Genomic DNA, 7,063 nt, shown 5'->3' with positions numbered 1-7,063 from the left:
TACCTCCAAAAGGTCGGTGCCAATTCCTTCCTTGCAGTCGAACACGTGCACACCCCTTCTCTTGCATCCAGCTCACCTAATTATCCTGGTGCTATGAGGCATGTCAGAATGTATTCATCCTGCCTCTGCCGAGCCGGTTACCAGCCTGTATACCTTAATTGGTCTTCATTATAAAGGTATATGGATAGAAAATGACGCGCAGGTAAAAGCTTTATTTTCCTTGTTTGTATGTTGCATGCTGAAATAGTTGATTGTGTGTGTGTGTTTACAATAATGATGCTTGTGCAATTATACACAGGAAGCCGCTCATAAGCCATTCGTTTTTATTTGTGCCACACTCGAGTCACACAAATGCTCACATGCATACACTGAATGTAGAAGATGAAGTGACAGGTGGTTTGAAGGAAGGGGATTACTGGAATCCATCACGGTTTACAAAGCTAACAATATCCCACTCTTCAAAGATAACTCTGTGACTTTTGCAGGATATGTATATTTGATTTGTAAATGCACTCTGTTTCATTGGTCTTTCTTTACGTCAATGCTTTGGACAGGAGGTGTTGCTTTTCACAGTGGTTGGCCTGTAGTAAAGAGAAGATCAGACAGTTAGCATGGGCATGACTCATGTCGCTGATTTGATTGTGTAAGAAGATAATTTATTTGTGAGTGGAATCTGTTTTTGTGACAGTGTGCAAGTGCTACTTAGAGTAGACAGTAAGAAATGAATCATGAGACTAGAGCTGCAACTAGTGATTATTTTCATGACAAGTAATCTGCCAGTTCTATTCTGGATTAATCGATTAGTTGTTATGTTTATACAAGTCAGAAAATAGTGATATTTGCCCGTTATCATTTTCCATAGCCTAACACCTTCAAATTGCTGTTTGACCAACAGTTCAAACTCCCAAAATATTCAGTTGCCTATCACATATGACAATGAACTGCAGCAAATCTGTTCTGTTTGAGTAATCCCTATATTTTTGACAGATTTATGCATAACAGTTCACTTAAATATACTATATAAGCATGTTGAAGGATTATATTACATCATGCTGTCAAAACAACAATGTAACCAAAACTTTAAAGCCCCCTGAGGCAAATTTGATTTGTCATATTGAGCTATATAAATAAAAACTGATTTGACGTGACAACTGCTGATTGTTACCCGTTCCCCGACCAAATCTCCAAACCGTCCAACTTGCCCATTAGGCTTAAATTCAATAAAAAGATATATAATAATAAACAGATATGTGTGTTTCCCAGTAGCTACAGATTTATCCACACACACACAGACTTATCTAAACACATACACGTGTGCAGACATGCATGCACCACAGTAATCTACTCATACACATACTATGTATCTATGTATTTACAGTGTCTGTGAGGGGAAAGAAAAAAAAACACACCCCTAAAAGTAACCCTTTCTACATGCACACACACACAGATATGCATGCATGTACACATGCACAACAGAATGCCCCCACATAAACATAAGTCCATGTGCTTGTACAATCCAAAACAATACAATTTTACATATTATCCCCAACACATCCACTCAGCTATAGGTATGTGTGCATGTACACCGGAAGAAACAAGGGAAATAAGTAATAATAATAATAATAATAATAATAATATGTAAGTAGTTGATTGTCTAATCAATAAACATAAGTAACCTTTACCCACTGGGTTGGTTAGTCACTTAGACTTATTTAAATTTATTAATATATTTTTGATACAATAAATGAATAAAGTAAATCTAGGACACATATTTCAAATGCAGGCTATCTGGTGCAATGACCTAAACTTGACAAGATATATATATATATATATATATTTTTTTTTTTTTTCTACTGTGACCACATCATGGCGCAGTAAGTGATAAGCAGCATGGTGAAAGTGTAAGAGAGGGATTTATCTGCAGCAGTGCTGAGTGGGGAGCTGATAAAGGGGTTAACACAGATGACTTGTTTTGACAGTAAATGAACAGAGGAAGTGGAAATGTGTTACCAGCATTATGCAAAACAGAAAAAAAATGTATTTAATCAGGAACTGGTACCCATATCATGCCAAAAGAATTACATGATGATAATTACAACTTTGGTTGCTAAAAGCCAAAATGACTAAGAATTAAAATAACATGGCACATGATTTATGTAATTATTGGGACTGTTGACTCATTATAGAACCAGCATGGCCCTGCCATCGGTGAACTAGTTTGCATACCTCCCACTTCCAGTTACATAGATTGTTTCCAATTTGATGAATAAAAAAAACAAAAAAACATTGTGTGCTCAGTTTGTTCTATTGGATAGTAGCATATTGCTTAATTCCTGTACTGATCAATGCTCCATGAGCATCACTTAAAAGACCGTGGTTCTGTAAGATATTGAGTGAATTTGCCAAATTACTTTTTTTCTAAGTCTGTTACAATATATCTGATTTGGCCTCACAGAGAATGATGGCTGCAAGAGTATCGGGTCATTTTGGTCAATATTTATTTAGTCCAACAATTTCTTCTTTATCCAAATTTACATGACAGCTATAAACTTGCTTTTTATGTCTTTGATAATAGTGTTTAGTTGTAGTTTGAGATAGTAATACATGTGTATAAAATGTGATTGTCCTGTGTTAAGTTTCCCCCCCAACATCTCTAATTATTATGTATGTTAAAAATGACAAATATTGCCCACAGTGTTCTTATAACATACCTTTTTAGAGGTATAGTTTCTGAAGAGTTGTTGAGTGTTGCTTGCACTTTGCTGCAACTCTTGAAAAAAAAGCGTAAAAAGTCTGAGTTTTGTGAGAGCAGGTGGCCATCATAGGGATGGTCTGTCTGTCCAATCTATCAGGTCATGAGCTCTCTCTTGGAAAATAACATACTTAAGCGGTAGAGCAGAGAGAAATTGATCAGGTGACTACCCTCAGATATTGATCATGCTTTTGCTTTTTCTTGCCCGGCTTTGATCACAAAGGTTGCTTCTCTTGGTTGAGAAAATAAGGAGCAGAGACATAGTGGTATTACATTTTACTTTCAGTCTCCAATCTTATTTTTTTTAAAACAGCTCTATGAGAGGACCAATTAGTGTGTTCCAAATGTAATTTTCCCACTTTCATTCTTTACTCTACTTTAATTTGTTCTAATTATTAGAGGGTTTACGGAGTAATTACTTTTGGATCAGAGGAGCTGAAACATCAAAAGGTAATTCATACAATCTCCACACCTACATTGAGAATAGGGAGTATGCATTTGCCACGGTTACTGACATGAAATAAAACCATTGAAAATCGTGTGATTGGACTGGCCTTTCAGAAGAGCAAAGCTGACAATGTATCTGTGGAGGGCTCGCTTATGAGTCAATGCATGTTAGCTCATTAAGTATCTATATATACAATTTTATATTAGTCCTATACATTTTTAGGTATCAAATTTTCATTTTGACATCACAGCTTGACCTTTTTGCCAATCATCTTTGTATAACTGGAAATATGGAATGTATTTCAGTCCACCAACTAAACATATTTAGTGAAATGTCAGCAATGGTTAGGGATATAAATGTATATATAAATTGATTAGTTTACTGAACAACCTGTTGAACAACAGGAAGCCAGATATTATTTGAGCCAATAAGCAGAGTGACATTGGTTGTAGTTTGTGCCATTGTCTTTCATTTTTTCCAACATTATTGTATGTGTACATGTTTATGTACACTAAAGACATAACCACTTGTTAAATACTGTATCCAAATCATCCTATTTGTATTGTTTTCAATATTTATTATGTCACCTTTGCTTTCTTTGGTCTCCTTTGTGTGAAGCCTCTTTTTGCTGTTGGGCTGACTGCTTGTCTTTGTGTTTTGTGTTGCAGATGCCCAGTAGGTGTGGTCAGGTTGTTGTTAATTGGGAACACCTGGCCCCAGTGTTCCCAGTACTATCAGAGTGCACCCCATTTGTTGTTTTGGGCGAGAGAGAAAGGGGAAACTCTGCTCCCTACGCTCCACACTCCCCATCCTTGTCTTTGTTTTTCCATTTTCCATACAACACTCCACTCACTATTTTATTATTCATGCATACACGCCAACACTACCGACTTACTGGCTGCCACCCCTCATAGCATTTTGACATTTTTAGTTATTTCAAATAAATGAATGGTTTCTTTGCTTTAACTTCTTGTGTCACCTCCTGCTATTTGTCATGGTTTTGAGCTGGCCATGACATGTTTAATCAGCAGCTCTTTTGTGCTTTTCCTCTTTTTTTTCACTTCACTTTCTATTATTCTATTATTCTATTTTTCAAGGGAACATAATGTCCTTGACTAATCCGGCCAACTCATGTTTATTTGTATAGCCCAAACAATGTCTCAACAGGCTTTAAAGGCCCACAACAGCCACAGTTCCTAACCCAGACCAAGCTCACTATAAAAAAAGAGAAAAATGACAGTTACAAACATTGGACAAAAGGTTGTAACATTTATTAGAAATATAAAACGCAGTGGGAATGTAATCCAAGAATAGGGTTATTATAGGTCCAATATATGTATGGCTTCACTCAAGTCACTGTATGCACTCACTGCACAAAAAATAAACAACTGCAGTCTTTCATATATCAGCAGATTAGGTTTTCTATTTTCGAATGACATATAACACTTTGATATTTCCTTTTTTGTCAAATATGATGTGCTCACACAAAGGTAATGCATGATGGTGACTTTACACTGCACCAGAAAGAAAGGGCAGGTTCCCTTGAGTCATATAATGTATAACACTTGATAAACGTTGTAAGGATAAGCTCAGAATTAGCAAAAATATTATTTGTCCATGTAGGTTTTAGAGGTTAATCCAATATTAAGAGGTTAAAAAAAAAATCAGTCCAAGAAATAGGTCAATTTTAAGGACTCCAATACAGTAAGTCCATTAGTAAGTCAAATATCACTCACTTCTTCACATCATTTCAATTATAAAGTTCATGGTATTTTTGTGAAAAATTAATAAGAACAGAAAGTATGTTTTAGGGAATTAATTTGGTAAGTATTTAGAAAGGTGTTGAACTAAGTACTACATGTTTTGGAAGCAAAAAATGAGAGGCCACCAAACAGTTAGACAACATACACATACAATACAATATTAAAATCATGACTTGTTACTAGGGGTGTGATATGTTGTATCGTTCACAGTAATATCTGTATAATTTTTAATATGATAAAAAAAATCATATGGTGATAATGATAATAATCCGACTTGTTGATGTAATGGCGTCATACCGTTACGCACAGCAACAACAAGCATGGTTAAAAGTGAAAGTAGCGGCTCCACGGTGGAGGAGTTGGTTCAAGAAAGGGGAACAACTTCAGTAGTGTGGAAAATGGTTTGGTTACAAAAGATCAGATGTACAACAAACCACAGTGATATGTAAGAAGTGCAAGAAGACTGAAAACAACAAAAGGAGGCAATACAACAAACTTATTCCACCATCTCAGACAGAAGCAACCGGTTGAGTACGAGGAGAGACAAAAATTCCTGCAAGGAGTATTTTTTCATATTGTCAAGAATATCATTTCCGCAGAAATACCCAGAATTATTGTGTTATTATTTTAGGGCCATGTCGCCCACCCTCTATTTGTTACATTTAAACCTGATACCATTTGCACGCCTGGTAAGTGATGGTGGAGAAACCTAATGTGACATCACCTTACACAAACTGTGCCTTTCTGCCTCGAACCTGATACCAAACTTACATTTGTGCTCTCCAATGGTAATGTAAAACTCTCTCTGACATTTATTTAAAATCCAATTTAACTCAGGTGCTAGGGGGATATCAAGTCTTGATGGAGTTTTGTGTCACCTCTCTAATGAAGGAACCAATGGAAGGACTTAGAGGCTGATGAATATGAGCAGATGTCAGAAAGTGATTTGACACATATTCCATCAATTTCACCACGTACCTGCAAGGAAATAAAATGTATGAATAACTCATTCGGTAAACAGAGCAGCTCATACAGCACCACAAAATTGCATTAAACTAGGAGCTAAATCATTGTGTATGTGTGTGTATGTGTGTATATATTTATAGCTATATGTGTGTGGGGAATGTTGATAGGATCTGTCATTTGGACACTTCGAATTAGTGAAAAACACATACACTTGATACCTCAGAATATCCAATTTTACATATTTCTCCCAGGATTTTGCTTATTTTTACTATAGGAAGTTATAAAGTAACTACCAATTAGCGTCCCTACTGCGCACACTAAGTTGGACCTTTTAGGAATTAAACACAGTCTGTGAAAAAAACACTCCAGAGAAAGATGTAAATAAAAGGTGTGTAAAAGTCAAAGTTTCCCCCTTCTTGAAATGAAATGAGCCTTTATGATTCCCCCTAGTAGAAAATGCCAGAACTTGACAGAAAGGCAAAACAGTATAAAGGTCTTATCTTGATGACCTGCTTAGACTGATATAGCAAAATATTGGCATTTTAATAAAAATGCCTCCTGACATTTCTGTCATTTTCTAATTCTTTTCTGTCAAGGTGACCTTTTCTTAGCCTCTACTGTGAGCATTTTCTCATGCTCACATTATCAAGATGCTTTGGTCTCTCTTGTACACTTCCAGCGGGAGTATGCTTTGTTTTCTAACACTGCAAAAGTACTCAACAAAGGGGATAGGTATTGAAGAAAATCTAGAGCAAAATGATAAATACCATAGTCCATTAACTTGGATGTAAGTGCAGAGATTTAGTTCGAAAGATTTGAACATATTTCTTTATTTCTAAAAGGTTTTGGTCCCATATATTACTGCTGTTCATAGAGACTTGATTTAACCTGTACTCTTTCTGGATTAATTCGAGTCAGTCTGTCTATTTACCGCCTGTCCCTCAAATGAATCTGCAACATGACCTTTACAGCCATCATTTGTCATGTGACTACAGTTCAAAAGAGGTACAAGTGTTAGTGTATGTGTGTGAATACTGTATGCAAATGTTGATGCATCATATTCCTGTTGTTCATTACATTATCATGAATCAAAACCAACAGAATAAAGAAAGCTCCGCCACAGCAAAAAAAAAC

The 7,063-nt window shown here is 36.0% G+C and overlaps 1 long non-coding RNA gene across 1 annotated transcript; it reads right to left on the bottom strand.

Moving 5' to 3' along the window:
* Nucleotides 1-309: 309 nt before the first annotated feature.
* Nucleotides 310-4,029, bottom strand: LOC122972919. Its single transcript, XR_006399875.1, has 2 exons — nt 3,788-4,029; nt 310-581 (listed from the first exon to the last, which is right to left on the bottom strand). It is a non-coding gene; the product is annotated as an uncharacterized LOC122972919 (long non-coding RNA).
* Between the last annotated feature and the right edge of the window lie 3,034 nt (nt 4,030-7,063).

This window comes from Thunnus albacares, chromosome 21 (genome assembly GCF_914725855.1).
Source record: "Thunnus albacares chromosome 21, fThuAlb1.1, whole genome shotgun sequence".
Taxonomy (NCBI): Eukaryota; Metazoa; Chordata; class Actinopteri; order Scombriformes; family Scombridae; genus Thunnus; species Thunnus albacares.
This window is presented reverse-complemented; position numbering and strand designations above follow the sequence as displayed.